Consider the following 12,032-nt stretch of genomic DNA (forward strand, 5'->3'; position numbering starts at 1 on the left):
TCTCCCACCGCTAACAACCAACAAACAATACTAGGAAGGGGTTCTGCTCTTTGTCTAGACGATGGTCTGTCAGCTGCGTATAAACCGATTCAGTGTGCAGCCCGAAAGGATCTATGACAAGTGACCTGTCTGGGGGAGGTCAATTAGACTACTAGAGCACTGCTTGGCTTAGGTGAATTCGGGTGCATTTCACCCTTTGCATGTTGCGCTTGTGCAAAATGATCCTACCTGTTGAGGATATGTGAATGTGAGCATTTATAAATGTAAAAGGCAAACAACCTTTGGCTGCAGCTCAGGAGTGTTTTATTCTGCAAAAACTGTGTATTTTAAGTCTTGCTTAAAATACATCAGTGAAAGTTTAAAGTTAAAATCATTATGTAATGACATACTTTGATCGATAGAGGGCAGAGTGACACAACTATCCAACTTTAAGGGGTTTTTAAGGTCACAATGAACTACAAGAAGCAAGCAGAGCATTTCATGGCACTACTTGATAACTACCATTATCAGTAAGAGCATTAGAAAGAAAACAGAAGTCATTTTTAATTTTGCATCTTACCCACTGAGATACATTAAACATTGGCCAAGAGAAAGAGAGTGAATGGCTTACAACAGCTGCCCCCCATCACCTCCACCAGCCACGAATCGAACTGTGTGACTATGCTTTGGGCAGTTTAGTGATGTCTCAGCACAAACACCAAGAAGTACTGATCTTACTCATGTCATGTTCTAACTGCATGTGTCAACACTGGAGAGCTTGTAGAGTGTTACTCATGCAAAACAGTGACTAAGTTGATAAAGCTTTTGACTTGACAGATGCTAGCAGTACCTCGCTGTCTTTGAAGCCTCGTTATTCCTTTGAGTAATTTGTAAGATGACATTTGACATGCTTCATGGTTCACCATGCAAGCTGTAAATGAGCGTGTGTGTTTGTGCATATGTGTGTGTGTGAATGACGGGAAGAGAGAGAGAGAGACAGTGTCAAAGTAGGTATAGGGGCAGACTTTCTGGAGCCAGCTCCCACATGCCCTCTGACTACCTATCAGTGGTCAGACCAACCTCATCTCTCCAAGCAGGCGATGATGATAAGAGTGGCAGAGAGAGACAGAGCAACAAAAAAAGGAAGAAGGAAAAAATGAGATGAGGATAAAGGGTGAGGACAAAAAAAAAGATAAGAAATGAACCAGGTGAGAGGGTGGTAACGATGTGAGTCAGTAGACAGCGGTGACAGAAGGAGACAAAGGAGAGAGAGATCAGCTAAAAAGGCAGCAATGGCAGAGAAAGAGAGCCACAGAGAGTGAGAGGGAGAGAGCAGAAAGTATTGCCCTGAGGCATAATTTCTCTGTCTGCACTCAGTGTAGGGAGGCCAACAACAGTGTCATACACAGCTGAAGACATTCACTGGCAGCCAAAACGCACATCTGGGTTTCTCATAATGAAATGCAGTAGGCTGCAAAGTTTTCCTGTGCAAAACAGTAGAGAGAGCAGTCAGCGAATGTCAGTGTTAAGTGTGTGTGGGTCTTTTTTTTAAAACTTGGCACTAGAGCTTTAACTCCATGCACATGCGTATGCATACAAACCGTATGCACAGACGGCATTTATTGGCATTTTTCTGGCATTTGAAGGAACTGCAACCTTGCAACCTTATTGAGTGAACGAACGGTTTCCAATCCTGTGACAGATTGTGCCAGGGCCTGCCCCAGGTTAGGAACAAATCATTTCATGGACTTATTATGTGTCAACTGCTTCCAAAATACACCACATGCGCTGAAGCACACACACACACACACACACACACACACAAACACACACACACACAAACACACAAACACACACACACACACACACAAACACACACACACACACCCAAACGTGCTGCCAAGCTGTTCAAATCCTCTGCATGTGCAACATATACTCCATCTCTCCCCCCCCCCACTCCCTCCTCCCCTGCCACTCTTCTTTTCAACATCCTTGCACAATACATAAGAGTTGGGATTAGGTTACACATTCAGGTTGGACCTCTCGATTGCTCCCTGGGGATGTTGGGAAGAGGTAGAAGGGAGAAAAAGCAAAGCCAAAAAAAAAAAAAAGTGGAGCTGATGGAAAGAAGGTCCACAATAACAATCTGTTTCCTTGCGTGTTGGGGCCTGCAGGCTAACTTAGTGCACCTGTTGTGGAAGCTTACACTAGCTGGAGAGCTATATGTAATGTGTGTGTAGGGTAAAAGAGGACTGGGTAGTGATCCAGTGAGGCACCTGTACTATGGCTGAAAGCCAGCTGGGAAGAGGCCACAGCTATCCGTGCACTATCCATTCACACTCTCTGCGCACTTGACGACCCCTGTACCCTCATGTTAACCCCATGTAGAGTCACATATATGTGTATATGTGAATTGTGCACCTTCTCCACCACCTGCTCAGTTTCACTAGGTAATTGGGTAAGTGTGTAATATGGTTGGTCATGGCTATCTGCGACCGAGTAAATGTGACCCAGGCAGCGGCACAGTTTGGGAAATAACCGAGGATCTGTTTATGATTTCAGGGGAGCGGTGCGGGGGGAGGGCGGAGGGACGCAGCAGAGTTGCGGTAGCAATCGCATTTAGTTTGGTTCAAGCAGCACGACTGTAATATGAATCACTCACATCCACCATTTTATTGGTTTCTGTGTAATCACGCTTTGTTGGAGTTTTTCTTTTTTACATTTAACAACCTCAGCGGCACTTTGTGTGCTACGGGTTGTTGTCATTGTTTATGAAGAACCAAAAATGAGAACATGTGACTTGGTAGGATATAGGGTTTATTGACTGACAGCACTTACTCCTACTCATCTCCCTTCACAACCAGTCCCAATTGTCTGACACCGTCGTAAAACCCCGCTGGCCGGGAATATGATTCTTTTAAGTTTCCGCTGAGAACAGCCTGTCTTGCCAGTATCCCTCAAGGGGACTGCTGCTTTTACTACACTACACCACATCAGATTAGTGTTTCACTCTACCCATCACTTCAGACAAGAAGATGAGCAATCTCCTTTCGGTTGCATCACACATTGTGGTTTTGATGACATGTTTTCAACACATTCTTCCTAGTTTTCTCTGGAGGAACTCTGCATCCATCTCATCCATCATACAACTTGGAGGGATTACATGAGACAGCCATGTATCTTGTCATTTCTCTATGGCTCTCCTCTGTTTGGCGAATTAGAGAAACTGCATGACAACATCATCGAGAGCAGTCAGCGTAGCGTAGAGCTTATTATCCCTCATTGCCTTCGCCAGGAACAGGAAATGAACTAAACAGGGCTGGGGGGGGGGGGTTCACACTAGAGTGATTAAGCGACTTTTTATACCAACTAACCAAAACACAATTATCCAATTCCCTAAACTACATATTACATTTATATAATAGGTTGCAGTTGGCTTTAAGACGCAGAGCGAGGTAGGTTTCTCGGGTCCATTCGATGGAGCGTATGTTTGGACTTTTTCGCTTACTCATTATCAAAGTCTGCTTTTAAAAATAGCAGGTTTGCTGTTAATTTAGGGAATACGTAACCATGTTAACTGGGCTGTCAGACATAAGCCAGAGATGACTGACAGCTACTGAGGATAAGCCGATTCAGCAGAAGGTGCCTGGAGAGCCTGCCACAACTCTAACTTATAAACATGTCTCCATGCTGTTTCCTCAGTCTGACAGGGCTGTCATGGGGCATTATACTACACCCTGGCTTTGTTTTTTTCTCCTGCTCGGTTTCTTTCATTCTTTGCTTCACCCATTTGCACCAAATCAACTCTTTTTTTGCTTTCAGGTTCCAGCATCTAGCATGTTACCTTTTTTTTTTGATAAATGCCGTCTCTTTTAGTCCATCCATTTACTTATAGTATACCTCTCAGTCCCTTTCAACTCTTCCTCAGCCCAGCTCCCTCCTCCTCCTTCTGTTGTTGTCAGACAAGGCGGACTCTGTCTGACTGCACTTGTGTGAATATGTGCGTGTCTATGTGTGCGTTTGCAACTGTTGATATCTGTGTGCGTGACAGCGCTCTGTACGTGTGTGAGTGTGTGTGAGTGAGTGGGAGAGAGCCTTGGGGGCAGCCCTCCTTTGTCCTCCCAACCATCTCCCAGAGATGGATGTGTCTTCAGGGAATTGGCCCCAGAAGAAAAGCGCCTCCAACTCGCTCATATTAAATTCTGCTGAGCAAATACAACCTACCAGCATGCCCCCCCCCCCCCCCACTCTTTTTTTTCTCTCTTTTGAAAGAAGCTCATTTAGTTCGTGCGCTCTTGAGTGGGAGACAGAGAAGGAGGAGAGCACCAGTGTGAAAAAAAAAAGTTAGCCCTGCTTCTCTCACAGATTCACTTTATGAAACAGCTCATGGAAGCCAATATATGTCATGGCATGGCTCGGATATCTTTAGAAACCATTTTTAGGCTCCTTTTGTTGACACATTCGGATGTCACGCTATTCTCGTTTAGCTTTTTCTGCCACTGGCCTCTGCATGCTCTTTTTCCTTCTTGTCCTGTTTGAAGCCACTGTCTGGCATAGGGTCGTTAAAATGTGCGCTTGCGCTAACTTACTCATCCTTGGAGGACAATAACAGCCCAAAGGACAAGGTTCCTTCTTTTATTCTCTTTCCTAATGCATCCACTTGCCTCTCCCTAATTTCCCCTCTCCACTCCTCCCCCAGGCTTAAGGCTCAGCACCTGTGTGCCCCTCCCCCTCCACACTAAACTTTTTTTTCACCCCACCCCCGGCTCCCCTCCCTTTGGCAGAATGCCTGATGCACTGACACAATCACAGCTCTTTGCGTGAGAGGGAGTGCCTTTCTCTCCGCGCCTCAGTGATTTGTGTGCGAAGAGATACACATGCATGTGTTCTCCGTGCAGTAAAGTCAGATTAAAAAAAAAGAAAAAGAAACAACCAGAGTTTTTGCAGAATAACAGCCAGGTTTGTGAACTCAGCTCTACTTGCAATCGCCTCTTACCCTTCCTCGACTACTCATCCGCTCCTCGTCTTCCCTTGCTACTGCCCTCGCTTCAACTCCAGACTGACTTTGCAATTCATTTTGATGCGACTTTACTAGTTAAGGGAGATTTTAAAAGCCTCGCACCTGCTCTCTAGTAAATGCCGCTATAAACATAGCTGGGGATGTAAAACTTTTATTTCCACATCCCCATGCCCACAGATTGCAAAGCCTCCATCCTCCCCCATGCATCTCTGCTCCTCTAAGTCTTTGTCACTGCTCTGCCCAATTGAAACCTTGAGCCAACGCACAGGCTTGCAAACCCCCCCCCCCCCCCAAAAAAAAAAAAAACACTCTGCCATCTCTTCGAGGCACCAATAGCTACATGGCACTGCCCCAAACATATGGTTTTAATACCCCTTCCTCACTCACTCTTGTTTTTGATCCACTTGTTTTGCATTTCTGTTTCAGTGCACATGTGTACGTTCACACGCAGTAACTCCACACCACGGCATTTCTTAACGGAAACATAACTTCTAGGCAATCATGTCACAGAAATGTGATGTATTTGCACTCCGCATGCATTCCCCTCCTCGCAGCATGTGGCACTGATTGCACTATTTTTTATCCCAATATCAACGAAGCAGTCCTTCAAGGTCAGGCAGTAATGTATCACTCGCTGCCTCGGGCTCATCTACTGTTTCCACTGCATGTCCTCCCTCTGGCAGTAGGAAATTTGCATGGTTTTCATTATCAAAAAAATGTTGCCAAAGACCAATCATTCTTATAGTAGTGACCAGAGTGCTGCATTTAAGTTTGCATAGATGCTTTAGGTACAGTTTCTACTCTTTAATCTTGCACCAGCGTGAGATTCCTAAATATGATCTTTGATAACTGAAACATAGATAACATAAACAAAGCGAGACTTTGATGAACTTGATTTCTTAAATGTAACGGTGTTGCATCAGACAGAATGCACTGATGAGAGCTGATGGGGGGGGGGAGTGTTTTGTTAGTTGGTGTGTTTGTGTGATCAGTGCTTCAGAAGCTGTGTAATCTTCAAACAACCAACCGTGACCACAAGTTGCGGCTAATCCCCATCATGTGACCATGGAGCAGTTTGAGTGAAACACGAATGGATGAAGACCGGTAATTAAAGAAGCGGATCCCCTCCACCAAAAGAAGCCAGGATGAGATGGCGGTCCTTGAGTCATGCTGGCTGCTTTTATCTAACTCTCTAATTAGGCAAATGAAGAAAGAAAAAAAAAAGAGCCAAAATAAAATGCTTTGTTTTCCAAAAAACAAAAAACTCAGACATGGATATCCATCCTCATCTGGCTGCAATAAACGTACAGCGTAGTAGATTGTGTCTGACATGAACAACAATTACACAGTGTGTTTAGTTCTCTAGCTGAGGAAAGTTTTCACACAAAGACTCAGCGGGCTCTGCCAAATGCTCTCAGCTGGCTAGTTTCCAATGAGAAACTCTGTATGCCAGATACAGTCATACAGCACAGCACATAGCATCCAGTGCACTCTCATAATGCATCACCTGGATGCTGGGCAGTGGCCAGCAAAAGCTCCCCTCTGTGACAGAGGATTAAGAGTTTAAACCACCTCCTTATTGTCAAAAGTCCTAATGAGACTGTGATTACTGGCTGGCACTAAAGGCCCTCAACTCTCTATATGTGTGTAAGTGTACTGCGATGCACATGTGAATATATCTCAACGCCTTTATGTCCAAATTAGTGGTTGTGTAAGTGCATGTGTGTGACTGTTTCTGTTTTTTTAATGCATCTGCAACCTTCCTAAGAAAGGTCAAACAATAAAAATGGCACCAGAAAAAAGAAAAGAAAAGAAAAAAGACAATAAAAAGCCTATGAGAAAGGAAAGTTTTTAAAGCAGTGGATGAAGACAAGTCAAGAGATTTATCTGCAGTGTACTAACTTTGTTCTAGCTGTGTAATCTTCTTGGACCTTATGTCTATGTAACCCAACCAGTGCAGGGGCCTCCCTACACCCCGGACTCTGCGTTGTGTAAGTTTGTGTTGGATTGGGGCGCACAGTAGAGAGACCAGTCGGACACAGGCGTTCAATTTGTGGCTCGGACCGTGCCGTTTATTCAGATGCTGGGGCAAACACCACTCCAACTCTGCTGCTGGCCCTTTGCAAATCACAGTAAACACTGCGTGATTATCAACATAGTAAAATACAACAACAAATATATAAACACACATTAAGCAAAAATAATCATGTTTTTACAAAATTCCACGGTCTCAGGAATGAGTATGACACAAAACTAACATAGCAGCATTACCAGCAAACTGCAGCTGAAAAGCTAATGCTTCATCTTGCATTACTTTGTGTTATGGAATGTTATATACCTATGTGGTATGTGACTTTTGTTGCCATGATGCCAGGTCTCTCTTGGAAATGAGATTTTTAATCTCAATGAGATTTTTACCTGGATAAATAAAAGATTAATAACTTTGCCCGAATGGGTGCTCTGCTAACTAGCGGGAATGTAGCCCGAAATTGCGGCAGATATTACCAAATGGAACATGCACACAAACTGCTCATACTCGCATCAGACAATACATGAACCTCCCAACAAACACAATATATGCTTAGCAAACTGCCATTTTACACAGTGGAACACTTATTTTTAAACAAAAAACCAATGCAGTACACCACTGACAGTGCTTACCTTTGCAAATCACAGCAAACACTGAACCAAGATGGCGCCCGCGCGAACGAGAAATCTGAACTACGGTGTCCTGCAGAGGACAAATAGCCAAAATTGCTTAGATCTACCATACATATGCAGCTCAACAGCGAAACCTTGTGACTTATTCCAGTCACTGCCTTACATCTACAAAAGCAGTAAATCATTTAAATTTATTACTGAAGACCTGTTGGAAATTAGTTTGCCATTTCTTCCAATGCATGAATAAAACCTCAAATGCTTTCTGTAGAAATCCATGTATTGTGGAATATTAAAATATCTCGCAAAACCTGGAACCAGTATGATCCAGTCACTAAAAACAAACATGATGAACAAGTCAGGTGTGGTAGTTCTATCTTTAGGTCTTGGTCAAACTGCACTAGAAGCCAACTGGCGACCCTTGGTGACCTCCACTTGTGTGTATTCCCAACCAGTTCACAAGTGACAGCATGAGTTTGCTGGCTACCAACAGGTAAATTCGGGTGCAAAGAGGATGCTGAACCTTGGGATTGCTTTGGTTGTTAGCATCCTGCAACCAACACATTTAAAAAAGGCTTAATTTTAACTTTGAAGGTAAAGAATACACTATGACCAGTCGGCAAGTGATTACTAGGGGTTCACTGACCAGTCTCTGGCTTGCATGAATGGGTCTTTAGCAATCAACTCCACAGGAACTGGCAGCAACCACTTGCAGCTGATTGGGGGATACACATTTTTCCCTCAGCTGGTTGTCAGCAGGTCTCTAAGGCCTATGTGCCTGAAGCTTTACTGTGGTCTACATGAGCAAACAAGTTGTTAATGTGAGAAGAATGAATATTTAGTTTAGTGTTACACTGCTGATTTGCTTGATGGGTTGCCAGTGTGGTCACATTATAAATGGCAGCTGCCATTAGAGCTTCTAGCTCTCTCTAGCTCTCCTGATGCTGAGGTGTCTACTCACCTGGTTTGCATAGCTGTTGCAGGTAAGAGTCTCATTTATGCATCCGCTGGTTACAGTGGTTGCATTGTTGCTGCTCATGGTCTTGTAGAAGTTCACTGTGGATTTTTATACTCTTGGAAGCCACAGATTCACATATTGTTGGCATAATGGTTCTTTTGCGCTGTTGGTTAATTTTATTGTTCATCTCCCATCATTTGGTTTGTGTCCTTGAAAACAATCCTTTACCATTTTCCTAACGGTCTGGGCACCAGCTAGCTTTATAGTCAACTTTTTGCTTCAGTCACAGCGGGCTTCCATTTAATTGGTGACCCTAAATGTTTTCTTAGACTTGGTGTAATTTGTCGGGTCTTTGAGTCCTCTTTTAGAATTAAATATGGGCCATATGTATGCATATTGTACATGAAAGTTTGCTTCAATTTCAACATATTAAACTGTTGTTGACTTTAGAGTAAATGGTGTATGGTTAATCATCTCGCACTACTAATATTTGGTTTGTTTTGCTCTAAACTGAAGCCAATTTAGTTCAAATTTAGTTCTTGTACTTTGTTTTTGAGTGGTTGTTTTGACTTATGCAACTGCCTTTTAATTTGTCCTACACCACTGGAAGGAGGCTCCTTTTTACAGCTGCAGATCGCCAGTGTGTTTCAGCAGTAGGGTTAACAACAGAAAAAGTGTATTTGATGAGTTTCCTTTTGTTCGGGACATATTAATAACTTGTGTCTTATCTCATTCAGAAGCCAAGGCGCTAAAGTGCTAGTGGTTGGGTACCTTTGGTGGTGGGTTCCCGTTCCTGATTTCTGGGGTTTTAGGTGCATATTTGTCACACTTAAATGCTTCAGATCATTAAATAAATTTAAAGTTTGACAAAGATAACCTGAGTAAGAGTAACTTGAGACAAGCCTTTTTGGTCAGCAGTGGTTTTCTCCTTGTAACTTAACCATGGATTCCATTTATGCCCCATCTCTTTCTTATTTTTGAATCATGAACACTGAACTTAACTGAGGCAAGTGAGGCCTTCAGTTTTTGTTAGATGTTGTTCTGGTGTTTTTTGGGACCTCCTGGGTGGGTTGTTGATACGCTCTTGGAGTTATGAAGGAGTAAGTGTTCGCCACTGTTCCAAGTTCTCGCCATTTGTGGATAATAGGTCTCAGCGGGGTTCACTAGAGTCCCAGAGTCTTAAAATTGACTTTGTAACCCTTTCCAGACTGACTAAATGTCAATGATTTTGTTTCTCAGCTGTTTTTTTTTTAGATCGTGGTGTGATGTGTTGAGATCATTCAGCCTACTTCACTTTGTCAGACAGGCTTTTTAAGTGATATCTTGATTCAACACGTCTGGCAGTAAATAAATATCAAAATAGTAGTATTTATTTATTGTCATTGTCAAGAACAATGAAATTGCGTTTGGGGCTTCCATACAACCCAAAAAAAAGAAGAAAATAATAAATACCCCTTAAAACCCAAGTGTACATATTTAACCCAGTGTGACTCCAATGCAATAAGACAATCCTTAGCAATAATGTTCGTAGAAATTCAGACAAAGACCTGAGAAACATGACAAAATACAACAATGCAACCCATTCAATATTATTGTACTGTGAGATATGATATCAGATATGATAGTTATCTATTTAAGAAAGACGGGGGGGGCAAGAGGGGGAAGAGAATAAAGATATGATGCACCAATGCAGACCAGTTCATTGCTATTAAGAAGTTAGATATGGTTAAAAAAATCATTGAAAAACTGCATTTTATATTTACTTTGTTTGTCATTGACTAAGATTAAAACATGTTTGATGATCTGAAACCTTGATCTGTAACAAAAATATAAAAAAACTAAGAAATCAAGATGGAAAAAATACTTCTCACAGCACTGCACTTCTGTGTGCTGTGGTTATTTATTCACTCTTGTCTGAGCTGCACCTAAATGTGAATGTGTGTAGGAGGTGAAATGCAAGTGTGAATCGGGTGGTTCTTTGGACTGCTCTTCTCTTGGCAACCCCTACGCTCACTGGTAGGCCACAGCTCTGAGCTGATGTTTAAAAGCATATGTGTGAATGGACTAACAGCTCTTTTATTTAGTGTTTTTAATCATTTTCAATAAAACAACTCCTTAATGATCTGAACCGCATCTCTGTGAAGCAGTAAGACTTGAATGCCTTCTTGGTGATTGGTACAGTTTTGAAGTAAATATTCCCTGAGTACAATTCCCAGTTTTCCGTTGTTGGGTTTTCCTTTTTAACATTAAAGCGTTCAAGTTCTTGGTCACACCACCACCGTTGAGTGTTATGCAGTGTTGCAAAGGTTATTTAAAAAAAGTATTCGACTACAGTTTGCAGAATACAGGGCCCAAAATGTGGCTTGTAACATATTCTGTTAAGTTACTCAATGTGAGTAACGTATTCTGAATACTTTGGATTACTGAATATATTGTCATGCTTTTTGCAACTTCATGAATGTACTATTGCTACGTGATTTATTACAATTACTGAAGGCCACTTGCCACTGAGCTAACATTGTTAGCTAGCGTTAGCTGAGGTTAGTTCATAATTCATTATTTGCAGCTAGCAGGTTGTTAATGCTATCCATCAAGTCTAAGACTACGTTCACACTGCAGGTCTTAATGCTCAATTCAGATTTTTTGATCAAATCCGATTTTTTTTGTCTGCTTGTTCACACTACAAATAAAATGTGACAGCAAATGCGCTCTAGTGTGAACCCTCAGAGTGGCCGCATGCACAAAAGAAGACGTCACACACAACGCGCTCTGTTTAGACCCAGAGCAACAGTATTGTTTGACTGATGGTCCTTAATATAAAGACTTGTTTCAAACTTTACGTTTTCCAGTTTTGCTTTAAGTTATAAAGTTATTTAGTTATTTACATTTGGCCTAATAATGATCCTTATTGCTGTTTCAGAGGAGCGGTGCTTCAAAGGATAGTTGCAGATTTCTGTCAGAATCTGCAGATTATACAGTACAAATAAAATGTTAAAGTTTCTCCAACGTTGTCTTCCCAACATCCACACTGGATGGCCAGGAAGCGTTCGCGATGTCTTCTCAGGCGCTTCTCCGGCACTGATAAAGTGACCCAGGTCGCTTCATATGTATCGGATTTGTGCTGTTCTCACTGTCATACCATGATCGGATATGAGTCGCATAGGGACAGAAAAGTCGGACTTGATGCGCTTTTGCCTGCAGTGTCAACGTAGCCTAACAGTCTGCAATCTATTTACCAACCTCAGCTAACACTAGCTAACAATGTTAGCTCGGTGGCAAGTAGCCTTCAGTAATAGTAATAAATCACTAAATACTGAAAATACTTAAGTGCCACATAACCTAGGTAGCTACCCAAACTAAAACAAGGTAGTAGCAGTAGGCTAATGTTAGTTTTATTTTTTATTTTTATTTTTTTTT

This window comes from Haplochromis burtoni, unplaced genomic scaffold, assembly GCF_018398535.1.
Source record: "Haplochromis burtoni strain Fernald_Lab_line unplaced genomic scaffold, NCSU_Asbu1 Contig_16, whole genome shotgun sequence".
Lineage (NCBI taxonomy): Eukaryota > Metazoa > Chordata > Actinopteri > Cichliformes > Cichlidae > Haplochromis > Haplochromis burtoni.